General features: G+C 35.9%; 1 protein-coding gene across 2 annotated transcripts in view; it reads right to left on the bottom strand.

Annotated features, from left to right (window-relative positions):
- The window catches only part of fbl (pantothenate kinase 3 fbl), an 81,508-nt gene that overhangs the window by 39,722 nt on the left and 25,317 nt on the right, over positions 1-16,469 (bottom strand). The gene's annotated exons all lie outside the window — the stretch shown is intronic.

The following is a 16,469-nucleotide window of genomic DNA, read 5'->3' as shown; positions in this document are numbered from 1 at the left end:
CAACGCTAGTTTGGTGTGTTTCCCGACTATGTAAGGGTGCCGAAGGGAACAACAACGCTAGTTTGGTGTGTTTCCCGACTATGTAAGGGTGCCGAAGGGAACAACAACGCTAGTTTGGTGTGTTTCCCGACTATGTAAGGGTGCCGAAGGGAACAATAACGCTAGTTTTGTGTGTTTCCCGCCTATGTAATGGTGCCGAAGGGAACAATAACGCTAGTTTGGTGTGTTTCCCGACTATGTAAGGGTGCCGAAGGGAACAATAACGCTAGTTTGGTGCGTTTCCCAACTATGTAAGGGAGCCGACGGGAACAATAACGCTAGTTTGGTGTGTTTCCCGACTATGTAAGGGTGCCGAAGGGATTAATGACGATAGTTCAATAAGAAAGAAAGATAGATAACTAGATAATTCCAGTATTGCCACGGTAAATGCGCGCAATATAATACATATCAAACGAGCGCGAAATTCTTTAAAATTACATAATAAATAATAATGATTATGTATAGATTGCAAAAATGATTACCAGAGATAATTTTACATTAAATCACTGTCGATCGTTTTGTAGAAAGCGGCCATGAAACAAAAATACTTTTTTTTTACTGTTCAGAGCCAGTGGGTCTCTAGCACCCTCAAATTGGAGGTTGTTATTATGAGTGAGGGAAGAGAAAGAGATGGGTAAGAAGAAGGTTGAGTACTACCTAGGTATTTTCACATTTGGTCACCAAACAAGGTTAAAGCCATTTCAAGCAACGTTTCGATTCTGATCGGTGATCAGAATCAAAACGTAGAAATAAAAAAAAAATCAGTGGCGATTTAATGGCGCCGGGATTCAACCCGCGACTTCCGCATTCCTAGTCATGGATTCGGACACGCCGGAATTCAAAGCGCGACTTCCAAATTCCTATTCAAGGATCCGGACACACCATGATTCAACCCGCGACTCCCGGATTCCTAGTCAAGGATCCGGACAGGCCGAGATTCAACCCGCGACTTCCGGATTCCTAGTCAAGGATCCGGACACGCCGGGATTCAACCCGCGACTTCCGGATTCCTAGTCAAGGATCCGGACACGCCGGGATACAACCCGCGACTTCCGGATTCCTAGTCAAGGATCCGGACACGCCGGGATACAACCCGCGACTTCCGGATTCCTAGTCAAGGATCCGGACACGCCGGGATACAACCCGCGACTTCCGGATTCCTAGTCAAGGATCCGGACACGCCGGGATACAACCCGCGACTTCCGGATTCCTAGTCAAGGATCCGGACGCGCCGGGATTCAACCCGCGACTTCCGGATTCCTAGTCAAAAATCCAGACGCGCCGGGATTCAACCCGCGACTTCCGGATTCCTAGTCAAGGATCCAGACGCGCAGGGATTCAACCCGCGACTTCCGGATTCCTAGTCAAGGATCCAGACGCGCCGGGATTCAACCCGCGACTTCCGGATTCCTAGTCAAGGATCCAGACGCGCCGGGATTCAACCCGCGACTTCCGGATTCCTAGTCAAGGATCCAGACGCGCCGGGATTCAACCCGCGACTTCCGGATTCCTAGTCAAGGATCCAGACGCGCCGGGATTCAACCCGCGACTTCCGGATTCCTAGTCAAGGATCCGGTCACAGAGGTCGTTTAAAAAAATACCTGGCTCCTTTTTGCATAAACGATACTAAAAATACAACATTTATATCAATTTTCTTATCAGCGAATTATAAAAATAACAAACAAAATTATTTTTTTTGATAAAGATCTTCAAAATGTTATCAAAATATTGCGTTTGTTTTCCCAAAGTTATTATAAGCGTTCACTGAGATGGAATTTTGTTTTTCCATTTAAAACTTTACAATAAACGCTTCAAGATTTTTTTTTAATAATTCTATGAAACGCGTATTCACGCGTACTCTTGTCAGAATAACAAGAATACGCGCGAATGAAGCAAAGGGTATGCGCCGAGGCAGTGTGGTATGGCGGTGTGTCATCTACGCGGCGTTAAATTAGTCAGAATAGCAAAAATACGCGTGGAAGAAGCCAAGAATGTGTGCCGAGGCAGTGTGTGTAGCGGTGTGTCATCTACGCGGCGTGAAATTACTCAGAATAACAAGAGTTCGCGTGAATGAAGCAAATAGTGTGTTGCGAGGCAGTGTGTGTAGCGGTGTGTCATCTACGCGGCGTGAAATTACTCAGAATAACAAGAGTTCGCGTGAATGAAGCAAATAGTGTGTTGCGAGGCAGTGTGGTGTGGCGGTGTGTCATCTACGCGGCGTGAAATTAGTCAGAATAACAAGAGTACGCGTGAATGAAGCAAAGAGTGTGTTGCGAGGCAGTGTGGTGTGGCGGTGTGTCATCTACGCGGCGTGAAATTAGCCAGAATAACAAGAGTACGCGTGAATGAAGCAAAGAGTGTGTTGCGAGGCAGTGTGGTGTGGCGGTGTGTCATCTACGCGGCGTGAAATTAGTCAGAATAACAAGAGTACGCGTGAATGAATCAAAGAGTGTGTTGCGAGGCAGTGTGGTGTGGCGGTGTGTCATCTACGCGGCGTGAAATTACTCAGAATAACAAGAGTTCGCGTGAATGAAGCAAATAGTGTGTTGCGAGGCAGTGTGGTGTGGCGGTGTGTCATCTACGCGGCGTGAAATTAGTCAGAATAACAAGAGTACGCGTGAATGAAGCAAAGAGTGTGTTGCGAGGCAGTGTGGTGTGGCGGTGTGTCATCTACGCGGCGTGAAATTAGTCAGAATAACAAGAGTTCGCGTGAATGAAGGAAATAGTGTGTTGCGAGGCAGTGTGGTGTGGCGGTGTGTCATCTACGCGGCGTGAAATTAGTCAGAATAACAAGAGTACGCGTGAATGAAGCAAAGAGTGTGTTGCGAGGCAGTGTGGTGTGGCGGTGTGTCATCTACGCGGCGTGAAATTAGCCAGAATAACAAGAGTACGCGTGAATGAAGCAAAGAGTGTGTTGCGAGGCAGTGTGGTGTGGCGGTGTGTCATCTACGCGGCGTGAAATTAGCCAGAATAACAAGAGTACGCGTGAATGAAGCAAAGAGTGTTATTATGTTGGTTTAAAGTTAATGACACGTCGGACAAACTTTTCTAATGAATAGAGCGCCAAAGCATGATATTTCTATCATGCTATGTCTGTCCGACGCGTCGCCAGCTCCTTTCGGATCATGAAACTTACCTCTCGGGCGGTGGGCACCGCTGTCATGCTATTGTGTCACAGGGTGATGTGATGATTAAATAAAACAGTTTAATTGTTTAAATTGCACACTGATTATATATTTAAATGTCTGATCATACCAATATTTAAATTAAGACACTCACCCGAGATCGACCGTGTTATGAGCTACTCTGACTATCTAAACTTGGCTAGGTATTCTTGAAGATGGGAAATCCATGACGGTGAGGAATGCATCGGTGCGATCCGAGGCAAGTCGGATGCCTCTCATCCCTCCTCCGGAATATTCTGCTGCTGCGCGCTGGCCCTCTCGTGTGTTAGGCACCAATCGACATCCGCCCAAAGATTTGCTCTAAGTGTGCTCTAAAAGAGTGTGTTGCGAGGCAGAGTGGTGTGGCGGTGTGTCATCTACGCGACGTTCTGACTCAGTACGACTGTACAGATAGAGAAACAAGAGCGCGTATTTCTTTTATGTCCAAAAGAGGGCGCTCTTTAAAAAAAACATGTTTCTACCTGTTACAGGTGACATCTATATAATATATGTATATAAAAACACAAGCATATTCAAGTGCAACGTTGTGTCAAAATTTCAAAGCAATCTGTGAAAAACTTTCGCAGATTTAAGATTTTAAATAAACGAACATAATATACATTTATATATATATATATTTTTTTTTTTTTAAAGAAAGACAAACATTCCCGGGTTACGAATAACAATATTTGAAAATCTCCTACTACCACCACAGAAAGCGGAAAATGTTGCTTGTGTTGTGATGGAGGACTTAGCCAGCCGAGGAATTGAACACACTACGCCTGGGTGGGACCCAAACGCGATGTCAACTCGGCCACCGACCGGTCAAATATTAACGTCATATCTCTATGGATAACTAATAGAGATATTCCACAATACACATGTACATCAATGCAAATCAAATTGTACAATAACCAATCAAAGCAATGCACACAATTTCCAATTATTTTTACGAAATTTCCGTCAATATTAATGACATTTCAATCGATTTCCATAAATCTGCAAGACATTTCATCAGTTTGTACATCTCCGTGACATTTTATGAAATTTATTACAGAGTATTCGTCACATAGGCAGTAATAATATTGAATAATAGCTTTACCCATGTTTCATAGATCCATTAAACTAAAAAAGTGTAATAATAATAAGCACATAATCAAAGATACAAATCAAATTAATGATTTGTGTAGAAAATGTTTGGTTTTTCCGGAAACTATAGAACATATTATATCGGGATGTTCTATGTTAGCACCGTCCGAGTATACATTTAGACACAATCAACTTTTAAAAATAATTCACCAAAGTTTGGTAATTAAACATAACTTGATTGACTGCCGTAATATAATACCATATTATGAATACGAACCAAATTCATTTTTAGAAAAGGTTTTTTTTTTTAAATATATTATGATAAAACTATACTAACAGACCGAACGATTAGTCATAATAGACCCGATATAGTTTTACATGACACAATTAAAAAAAATAACTTATATCATTGATGTCGCTATTCCAAATTCCTGTAATATTCAAAAATCTGTTAATGAAACAATAAGAAAATACACAGATTTAGGAAATGAAATAAAAAGAATTTGACATTCTCAGACTATAAAAATATTACCATTCGTTATTAGTAATGTGTTAGTCATTAATGAAACTGCTAAGGAAATAGCTTTTATCAATATGCTGAACCGTCAAGACAACAGCACTAATCTATGTTTTAAGCGCGCAGGTAAAATGTTCGATCCTGCGATTGTAAGTCAGAATGTGCAGCGATCAGACGCTATTCTTTTAGGAAGTAAAAGTAGGCTTGCACCAACATACAGTCATCCACAGATTTGAATCTGTTGATGACAGTAAATTCCTGAAAGGTAACAGCTATTTTCAAACACAGCTTGTGGAGTCACTGTAAACATAATTCAGCTGTAAAACTCTGTTGTTCACAGAGAATTTGCTGAGGTAACTCTGATGACTGTGTGGGCCCCTGTGAATAGTGACGCTATAATCTTGTATCGAACTTAAACGAACATGACACATTCTACTGTAGAAACATGTGCCATGTTGAGATTCAATCAATAATACAATAAACATGTTTCAAGTGATTTTGCTAATTTAATGGTTTTTCCCGTAGACATATGAATATTAGTAGACCTGCCCTAAGTGGTTAAAAGCGTATTATTCCCCACTCCCCATACCGGTTCCATTGGAGCCGGCTGTGCTCGCGTATGGCCTCAAGTGAATTTAGAAAACGTGACGTCATCATTCTTGTGCGAACTATGGTCGAGGCATCATCGGTTCATTTTACGAAATAACACGGCAAAATGGTGGCTTGTGGTATGAAAACATGTAAAAATAGATGTGAAAAAGAGAATAAACCATTCCATATATAAGCATTATTTTACTTTATTTTAAGCATATTCACATCGTATAATATGGATCAGTTGTAAAAACATATACTATCACATCGAGATACGTCTGGACGCGAAACACAAAGCTGGTTGGTTGCTGGGAAGTAAATTATGAACATTTATAAAAGTGTCTTAACTAAATACGTAAACGAAATATTCGACTCTGAAAATAGAAGAAATTTATTTTGCCGAATTTGGACATCGCAAATTTGTTCATAACGTGGCGAGTAATTTGCGCTCCCATGTAAAAATGTCTATTCATTCAAAAGCAGATTTTACTTTTAAGAACTAAATGGTGATATTATAATGCGAGATGCCTATATACTGTCAGATTGATTTATTGACGAATCACAGTCAGCTTTACCCCCTTCGTTCTTCAACAGTTGATTTTACCCCTCATCTTTAATTTCTAGTCTATATATTCATTTGTCTGTGGTTTTTCCCCTCTTGCCGACTCCCATTCCTTCACGTTATCCTATTTAGCCATAAACACTATGAAAACGCAAAATTAAAGCTATTTTTTTCAATAATTAATGCTACATTTGTTAAGGCGATGCACTACGTCGTGTAATATTTTAAATTGAGCCGCTATCAATAACACCACTTACGTAGATGGCGATAAGGTTTAAATTCCCGCTTAACACCATCCGCCTGTTTTGATTTATGCAAGAAAAAAACATGGCCAAAAAGTGCCTTTTTTATTTTGTGGATGTTCAGGCATAAATATTTAAATTTTTTCCGATCATTTTATAAATAACTTAATTTGCCACATTATACAATAAAATCATAACCGAAAAATGGGTTCGTAAGTATGAGATTTTGAACTTTAAAGCAGTTTTCATAGGCCTTATACATTATTTTTTTCTGGGCTTATAAAAAGACTTATCTAAAAAATACTCGATTATTTCAAAGGCCAAGATGTATTCTACTCGCAGTATTTATTTAAAGCATCTGAAACATTTCTAGGCGACCAAATTTTCAAACCAAAAACACATGATTTTGCATTACTACGTAGTGCATCGCCTTAAAGATTAAAGCTATGAATGGGTGTCTCTACTAATAAAAAATTATAAGTACCTTCAATGCGTTTGACCAATGAACGTGATGCTGCGTTAAATGTGATATACACGGTGTCCGGAAACTAGTGGAAACCCAATGAATCTAGATCACACAGAGAACCAAAAAAGTTTTTTTTTTCTCTATGTGAGTATTTTTTCGGCAACTGACGGATTATAATTTTTTGGATCACGGCTAATAGCAACCACGTAGCGACCGTTCTTTATCAAAATTGACCTTAAAATTACTTTTTCGGACTGTAATAAAATTTCAAATAAAAAAAGTTATCCCACAAAATCTATATAAAAAAATATGATGTAGATTCATCAATTTCCTACTTGTACCATTAATTTCCAGACACCATGTATATATTTACTGATTTCAAAGAAGAAAAAACCCATATCGTTAATATTTAAAAAAACACTTTTCGATTCCTACACGGAGAAAAAAGTGACAGCATGCCCACTTCCTAAGAAAATATTAATCGAAATTAATAAAATACTTAGATTTTACCACTTTTATTGTTTATAAATACCAACATGTTTCGATAATATTTTGATAATACTAATTATAAATAATAGACATAGACAATGGTGTCATTAAAAAATAATAGACATAGACAATGGCAACAATGAAAAGATGAGAATGGATTTTCTAGTATTATTAAAACCATGAAGAAGTGAGCGTTGTCTCATGAGACATGTTGGTATGTATAAACAATAAAAGTGGTAAAAACTAAGTATTTTATTAATTTCAATTAAAATGGTGCCACAAAATAAGTTTGCTGTGTTAGAAGAAAATATTAATCCTTGAGAATGTATCTAGAACACGTGTTTTTTTCCTAATACGGAATGCGACATTATCAGTATGAACTAGTGTTGTTCATTTCCAATTCATTCGTCATAGGCATGCAGTCCCATTTTTAACAGGAAAACGAATAATTTGACCAGATTTTTAACAAATGAACACCATTTCATATCAGTAAGATTTCTCCGTGTCAAGTCTATGATATCGTTTGATATCAATTACTTATAATACTATTTATCCTCCGTAATTATTTTTTTTCTTACTAAATACATAAATATACACGTCTTTAAATTGCATAATCACGATTACGGTGTAATCATAATCAGCCTTATATTACGCGGCGCGTAAGGTCAGAACAGTGAAAGACTTGCCATGGCGTTTGCTCGGTTAAAACGGTCTTAAACCAGGCTCAAGGCCGGCTTTACCACACAAATGTTGAACGGGCTTGTATGAATTTAGTTAAAAGTATTTATTTCACCAAATTATGCATGTAAAATGAGACGCTGATGGTGTAAAAAAAAGTATCTTAAAATTATTGGTAATCCTTATAAAAAACGGGACTTCAATCCACAAGCAAATTCTTTTCATGGAAGAGCAGTAAAAATCATAAGATATAAAATAACCCGTGGTAAAACCTCAATTATTATGTATGAAACGTTTTATTATTAAAAAATATAAAAATTAAAATTCCATATTTATTATCACTTGTGTAGTAAAGTTGAGTTTGGCCTTTGAGCCTATAAAAATGGCAGAAATACGATTATGGGTCGGTTAGATCGTTTGCAGATCCGTGTTATTATAATCAAATCATTAACCTTTTGCGAACGAATCCCGCGCACTGTGCGGGAAGCATATTTGGTCAGGATGGTCGTTGCCCGCGCACCGCGCGTGACAGTGTCCAGCCAGTTTTAATACATTTTCTGAGAAATCGGGAGTAAATTCTCCCCTAATTATGAATATTATTATCTCAATCGATAACACTAAAATTAATTGCATGAAACTAAATGTCGATAAGTGCAAAATTATGTCCGTCTACAGAACTAAATATCCCATTATTTTTTAATTAATAATAAATGCTTAGCAACTGTTCAATCTATTAAAGACCTTGGTGTCTCTCTTGGCAGCAAGCTTTCTTTTCGGGAACATATAAATGTGATTGTTAATAAATCTCTCAAACTACTTGGCTTCATCGCTCCTTGGTTCGCCCCCATCTTGAATATGCTTGTGTTATTTGGTCTCCTTTTTATGCTATATCATATTCGCTATATTGAGTCCGTTCAACATCGGTTCCTAAAAGGAATTGCTAGGAGGCTAGGATTAGAAAGAGGCAATTACTCGTATTATGAAATTGAACAAATTCAAAACCTTTCTCCTTTAGAAGACCGTCGGAATAAATCTGATCTCATGTGTTTCTTTAAAATTATCAACAATTTGATTCACCTACATTACTAGAACTCATCACATTCAATATACCTTCTCGTAGACTCAGAAATAAAGAAATGCTCTTCCTCAATCAACACTCGACTAATTATGCTTATAATTCACCATTGTCCAGAATATGTAGAATGGTCAACTCACGTCAAGACCTTGATTTTTTTGGTATAAGTCAGAATGTTTCTTGTTGCTCACTATGCAATTGAGGATATTTTGTATCACTTTAGTTTTGGCACTTGACTTGACTTGACACTTCTATTTTCTTATGTTTTCCCTGTTTGTCTCTGCTTTTATATACCATCCTTTACTCTTGCATTGTACATTGTCCCAAATCTCGTGTCGCTTTGTAATATATTGGACGTAAGTCCGTTAATTAATTAATAAATAAATAAATTATAGCAGGTATGCAAAATCCCCGGAAATGTAAATTACCTATAGACATATGAATATTAGTATACCTGCCCTAAGTGATTAAAAGCGTATTATTCCCCACTCCCCATACCGGTTCCATTGGAGCCGGCTGTGCTCGCGTATGGCCTCAAGTGAATTAAGAAAACGTGACGTCATCATTCTTGTGCGAACCATGGTCGAGGCATCATCGGTTCATTTTACGAAATAACACGGCAAAATGGTGACTTGTGCTGTGAAAACTTGTAAAAATAGATGTGAAAAAGAGAATAAACCCAATTGTCGTATTACATTCCATATATAAGCATTATTTTACTTTATTTTAAGCATATTCACATCGTATAATATGGATCAGTTGTAGAAACATATACTATCACATCGAGAAACGTCTGGAGGCGAAACACAAAGCTGGTTGGTTGCTGGGAAGTAAATTATGAACATTTATAAAAGTGTCTTAACTAAACACGTAAACGAAATATTCGACTCTGAAAATAGAAGAAATTTATTTTACCGAATTTGGACTTCGCAAATTTGTTCTTAACGTGTCGAGTAATTTGCGCTCCCATGTAAAAATGTCTATTCATTCAAAAGCAGATTTTACTTTTAAGAACTAAATGGTGATATTATAATGCGAGATGCCTATTTACTGTCAGATTGATTTATTGACGAATCACAGTCAGCTTTCCTCCCTGCGTCCCGCAACTCTTGTTTTAACCCCTCGTCCTTAATTTCTCGTCTATTAATATTCATATTATGTCTGTGAAATTACCCAATTTTAATGACACATTTATTCGAAAATACGTAGTTTCCTTATATTATTTGAATCTCATATATTGCCTAGAGTTATTAACCAGTGTGTACTTGGCGTTAGACCGGCATTAGTACACCGTACTACATACATCTTGAGACAAATATTTAAAAAATAACATCGGTCGCTTTGTCACAGTTGTATTGCAACTATATGATAACATGATGGAAACAATACCAGAAGGATACCACATGTATGCTGATAGCAAAAAAAAACCTTTCTATTTCAATATATCTGAGGAACTAGCGTCATTGATCCCTTCGGCACCGGTGCGTAGTCGGGATACACGCCAAACGCGCGCCCAACATTTGTACACGGTTGACATTTGTCACATGAGAACAGGTCGCTTCTACGATTCTTAAGTTCAACAGCTCGGCTGTGGGACGAACTGCCGGCCTCTGTGTTTCCTCTCTCCTACAACATGGGACTCTTCAAGACCCATGTTCACTCCTTTCGCTCCACAAAAAGACCCTCCACACAGCATCCCCAAAGATGAAATAGGCCCTAAGGGAAATTATTTTCTTCAGGGCCTCCTGTGTGGAGTTAATATAAAAAAAATAAAAAATATATATGGGGGTCCGGGGGTAAAGTGCATTCATTTCCGGAGGTGATTCTACATGATTGTAGAAGAAAAAAAAAGATAAATATTTTTTTCGAAAAATGTACCCGAAGTTGGCACCCCAAAAGTGACCTACGCGATGAAAAATAAGATATTTTAGCAAATGCGTAAGTAAACGTTTTTTAATTTAAGGTTTTAGGTTAAGGAAAAAAAATTAAGACCAAACTAACAAAACATGTAGAATATGTATCGTCCCCAAAAGGTTAATGAAAAATCGCTAAAAATCTTACTCATTCCAATGGCTGTTTAATGCAAATTGTTATCTATTTATACAGGGTGTCCGGGGGTAAAGTGCATAATCTTCTAGAGGTTATTCTACATGATGGTACAAGTAAAAAAGATTTCAACGATTATTACAGAAATTTAAACGTTTTAAGGCGATGCACTACGTAGTAATGCAAAATCATGTGTTTTTGGTTTGAAAATTTGGTCGCCTAGAAATGTTTTAGATGCCTTAATTAAATACTGCGAGTAGAATACATCTTGGCCTTTGAAATAATAGAGTATTTTTTAGATAAGTCTTTTTATAAGCCCAGAAAAAAATAATGTATAAGGCCTATGAAAACTGCTTTAAAGTTCAAAATCTACTACTTACGAACCTATTTTCGGTTGTGATTTTATTGTATAATGTGGCAAATTAAGTTATTTATAAAATGATCGGAAAAAAAAAATATTTATGCCTGAACATCCACAAAATAAAATAAAAGGCACTTTTTGGCCATGTTTTTTTCTTGCATAAATCAAAACAGGCGGATGGTGTTAAGCGGGAATTTAAACTTTATCGCCATCTACGTAAGGGGTGTTATTGATAACGGCTCGATTTAAAATATTACACGACGTAGTGCATCGCCTTAAGGTAGTTTTCAGGGACAAAAGTATATTTTTTTACATTAGGTCCACACATAAGGTCCTGAGGAAGAAAAATTCCTCACGGTCTATGTCATCTTTGGGGATGCTGTGTGGAGGGTTTTTTTAGGGAAAGAAAGGAGAGGATGTTCTTGGAAGGAAAATGTATGAAGGGTAGAAATCTGGTGGTCAATTTGTCAAGGAGTCCGCCTGGCGAGGTAAAAAAATAAATGGTTCCCGGGGCGGCGGTATCAATACTGAAGAATTGTTTATATGGAGAAAATAATATTCCACTATGGAAAATAAATTTTTGTATGGATTAAAAAAAACAACGCAATTTTGAAAAATTATGTTTTTTACGGTGACCGGATAAATCATCACAATGATAATTCATCACATCCTTAAAAAGTTATATAAAGTCATGGAAAGTGATGAAACAAAAACTTTATTAACTGGGTTAAGTAGGTTAGGTTAAAATTTTATTTTTTTTCATCGTTTTTAATGACTTTATATCACTTTTTAAAAGTGTGTTGATTTGTCACTGTATTGAGTTATCATGGAACCGTTTTTTACTTCTACCATCATGAAGAATCACCTCTCGAAGCTTGTGGACTTTACCCCCCGACAACCTGCATAGAGACGAGTGCCTTTAGCGTGCGGCGTGGATTTTATTTTCATACAAATCTATAGTTTTATTCCGAGATTGGCGAAATTATGCATTCTTGACCTTCGAAACCAGAGAAAGGTCACCGACAGCTAAATCTGATTTCGAAATAGTTTGTGTATAACCCGGGTAACGCCGGGGTTTCAGCTAGGAAATAATAAATATGTAATGAGAACAAATAAAATAATAAAATGATTGAAAACACCAACATGTGTAGGATCCATTGAAACGAAATTGTGAGAGCGCTTAGCGAAGGAAGCAATGTTACTGAAGATTATTCTACTGCAACTACTTTAATATTTATTTATTTATGTCTATTCTTGAATACACATTTTACAAATGATTACAGTGGTTTATATTGTAGTATAGAGAAAAAAAGTACAGAAAAAAGGTATAAAAAATAAAGAACATAGGTTGATATAGGTAAAACTGTGTGTGGGTGATATTGTATGTTACGTGAACACCTCACTAGGAGAACCTGTGCTGAAGTGTTAACGTGTTTGTGATTAAGGGTAACAGGTATTATATTATTTATGTGGTTGTGGTAGAAAGTTATTATTATTATTTATTTTTTTCACAGACATATATTGAAACATGAAAACACACATTTATATATGTGAGAGTATGTATTTTTGGATAATTCTTGAAGAACGTGTATAATATTTAATTTTACTTTATTATATTTTAGTTATGTTTGGTTTGGAATTATAATCTTTTGAATAAAGTGAATTTCTTGATTTTTTATCCAGGCTATGATATGTTTTTTGAGAAAGTTTGTAGATGTGTTTGTAGTCAATAATTGTTTCAAAGTAATGGGCATACTGTTAAAAAGTTTGGTTGCGTAGTATTGAAAGTGTCTTTGTCCGTGTGTGGTGTGTTTTATCGGAATTTTCAGTGTTTTATTTGTTGAGGACCTGGTTTTTATAATGGCTTTTGGTTGATTTGTAATATGAAGATTATTATGGATGAGGTGTAGGAGAGCAGTTTTGGCGTAAAGTTGTCTTATTGACATGACGTCTAGTGTTTTGAAGATTTTGTTTGAGTCTGTGTAGAATGGTACTTGCAGTATGAGTTTATATTCTATATTAGTTTTTTTTATATTCTACTGTAACATTCATTATTCTACTGCAACTACTTTCTATTCTTTCTTTCTTTCTATTTATTCATTTATACTGGGTTTTTACAGATGTTCTCACTTACGTGAGAACTATCCAGTTACAAAAACTCAGTTAAGTTACAGCCAAAAATCTAGAAATTACATACATACAGGTAAAATGCAATTAAGGCGAAGCTTAATGCTAAATCACTATTTTGATTAACATTTATAAAGAATTGGTATACATTATGAATACTAAAAAATATGCTTTAGATAAATTGAAGGTTTTCCTATCGTTTCGCTTGCGTAGAATACAAATTAAAAAATAAATTACTCAATAAAAAAATATAAATGTAAGCTAATAAAAAATACAGTATTATAGCTAAATTAACTGTGACAGTTTCACTTGATTAACTTTTTTGCTTTAATATAAAATTATTTACAAAATAAATAAAAAAAACAGTTTTGTGCTTGAAATCGAACGGTTCTAGGCTTCGTTTGTGAAGCGATTTTAATGCCTATTACCTACAATATAAGGTATACCAAGAATATGCACATTTTTGTCTTGTAGCTTCCTCTTAAATACAGGTTACGTACAATTAAAAAACCAAACAAATAATAATATAAAATTATACATAAGTTCAGTTATACGTAATATTCGACTGTAACTGCTTTAATATTCTACTGCAAAACTAGAATATTCCATTGTATTCTACTGTAACAATTGGAGTATTCTACGGTAAAAATGAATACTCCTCTTCAGCAACTTAACATTCTACTGGTACAACTTCTACATATCATTTGTAAAAACTTGAATATTCTACTGAATATTCTAGCTTAAAAATTATATTTAACCGATTTCAATATTCTACTGTAAAAAACTAAAATATTCTAATTTAACAACTTGAATATTCTACTGCAAAAACTTGAATTCTATTTTTAAAACTACAACGACTTGAAAATTTTTACTGTAGCAACTTGAATATTCTATTGGAACAACTTCAATATGCTATCACTAAAACAAGAATATTCTACTGTAGAACTTCAATATTCTACTTCTTCAACTTGAATATCCTTCTACAATAACTCGAATATTCTACTGTTAAAAATGTATGGATCAGAAGAAAAGCTAAACCTTACTGTGATCAAATAAAGGAACTCGAGATGTGACAAATTGAGAATGGGAGAAATGATTAATGTTACATTTGTACGTAGGGATTCTAAAATCGCTAAAAACGGATTTCTTGAAACCAAAATCCGGATACTCATATTAAATCCGGATACTCATATTATCGGATTTATGGATAAAATAAAATTCGTAAGAATATCAAGTAACAAAAAAAGATTATGAGAGTGTCCCATTCGAAAGTTTATTTTACTTATTCAAGATACCACACGACAGAACAAATTATGTTCTAGCACATCATAGACAGCACAAGAGGAATGGAGGTTGATATGAACATTTATATCTTATTATTCTAAGGACGGGTTTTTTTCAGAGAAATTAAACAATTCTTCAAATTTCAATGTTAATTTTCAAGTTGTGTGAAAGATTTTTTCAAGTTCTGTCATTATTTCAGTTCTGTCTAGCAACTAGCCTATAATGATATAACAACAGAACTTGAATAGGACTGAATAAACAGACCATCATTAGAAATGGCTTGATCAGCGATGAGCAACATAATAAAAACATTCGATGGGTTCTGTTCTGTTTTGCAAAAGGACTTTTTGACCTTCTGTCAAAATATGGCAGAGACCCGGGGAGTTATAACATTGCACTGCAAATAACTTTATCAAAAAAATTAATCCGAGTGATTTGAATTCGACACTTAAAGATCCGGAATCAGACTCTACCAATAATCCGAAATCCGGATAATCTGAATTGCAATCTCTACTTTTATGCAAAGATATGACCACATTTGATTTATTTATTTAAATGGATTTAACTAATAACACAATCAGAGACTGTATTGGATACTTGTCGAAACGGGTTCCGCGATTAGAATGCGATAAGCGGTACGCGTGGACAGGGTTCGGTAGCTTTATTGAGAGCGTTCGGAATGTTGGAGGTCACTTGGAGGTAAGAATATGGAAACATTTTTTTCGCTTCTAAATATAATACATCAATGTAACCACCAAGCAGGGGCAGTCAAAGAGAATCATACAATTCTGTTTGCTTTATTCACATGCATACATCGCACATACATACTGTTCTGTTATATTGAATCTTGCCATAGTATAAATGATTTATCTACAAAAAATCGAAATTATTCGTTTTTTTCTAAATAAATTCAAAACTTACGACTTACGTATTTACATTACATGTAAATTATCTTTTTGTAAGACACACGGAGAAAAATGAGTATTGGTAATTTATTAAAAATCTCTTAAAATTATTGATAATCCGGATAAAAACGTGTTTGCATGCCATTTCCTGATAAACTTTTTGTAAATTCATATTATATTGTTGTTCATGCACATGGAGATAAACAAGTATTGCTGATGTATTAAAATCAAAGATATTAGAAGAACGAGATGTGCTATGAGCAGTTCATACTGTGTGGAATTGTTTGGCCGAGTGTCGCCGGTTTTGTTCACCAATACTACTGCAAATCTTCGCTTACGCTAAGGTATCCGCACTAATACATAGAACAGATTTCTGTACGTACACGTCCCGATACCGTTCAAAGTACCCTAATTAGGTAGTACTCCGGCTACGGTCCGGCGGCCAACATAGCATATCTCGTTCTTCTAATATCTTTGATTAAAATGCTGTTAAAAAGGTGACAGCAGGCCATTTCATAATAAACGATCAGTACTGTACACGTGTTCATGCAGCTGCGTTAATCCTGTTATTATATAATGACTAAATGCGAAAATATTAGAATTTTTATGGACACGTGTTCTTACATCGCCATAACATATTCGTGTTTTACTGATTGTTTATTAGGAAATCTGTCAATTCATCCGTTAAAGGTCTGCAGTCGTTTTTAACAGGAATACGAGTGATTTAAAGAATTTTTTAATAATATTGCCCTAGTGTAAGACCACTTTTCAGAATCGAAACGTTACTTGAAATGGCTTTAGCCATGTTTGGTAACCAGATCTGAATAGCCAGGT

Source organism: Hesperophylax consimilis, chromosome 20 (genome assembly GCF_061612785.1).
Source record: "Hesperophylax consimilis isolate HC1 chromosome 20, BYU_Hcon_1.0, whole genome shotgun sequence".
Taxonomy (NCBI): Eukaryota; Metazoa; Arthropoda; class Insecta; order Trichoptera; family Limnephilidae; genus Hesperophylax; species Hesperophylax consimilis.
Note: the sequence above shows the minus strand (reverse complement) of the source record. Positions and strands in the feature narration are given on the sequence as shown.